This window comes from Mastomys coucha, unplaced genomic scaffold (genome assembly GCF_008632895.1).
Source record: "Mastomys coucha isolate ucsf_1 unplaced genomic scaffold, UCSF_Mcou_1 pScaffold13, whole genome shotgun sequence".
NCBI lineage: Eukaryota > Metazoa > Chordata > Mammalia > Rodentia > Muridae > Mastomys > Mastomys coucha.
In genome coordinates this window covers 85,995,516-85,996,186 of record NW_022196895.1, presented here as the reverse complement: position 1 = coordinate 85,996,186, position 671 = coordinate 85,995,516, and positions in this window count along the sequence as shown.

Here is a 671-nt window from a genome sequence, read left to right as displayed (position 1 = left end):
ATGGCTGAGAAGCACCTAAAGAAATGTTCAACATCCTTTAGTCGTCAGGGAAATGCAAATCAAAACAATTCTGAGATTCCACCTCACACCAGTCTGATTGTCTAAGATGAAAAACTCAAGTGACAGGAGATGCTGAAGAGGTTTTGGAGAAAGAGGAACACTACTTCTTTGCTGGTGGGATTGCAAGCTGGGACAACCACTCTGGAAATCAGTTTGGCAGTTTTTCCAGAAATTGGGCAGAGTTCTACCAGAGGACCCAGCTATACCACTCCTGGGCATATACCCAGAAGATCTTCCAACATGTAATAAGGACACAGGCTCCACCATGTTCATAGCAGCCTTATTTATAATAGCCAGAAAGTAGAAACAACCCAGATGTCCCGCAACAGAGGAATGGATACAGAAATTGTGGTACATCTACACAATGGAGTACTCTTCAGCTATTAAAAACAATGAATTTATGAAATTTTTAGGGAAATGGATGGATCTGGAGAATATCATCCTGAGTGAGGTAACCCAATCACAAAAGAACACACATGGTATGCACTCTCTGATAAGAGGTTATTAGCCCAGAAGTTCGGAATACAGAAAGAACAACCCACGAACCACAAGAAACTCAATAAGAAGGAAGACCAAAATGTGGACATTTCATTCCTTCTTAAAAGGGGGAA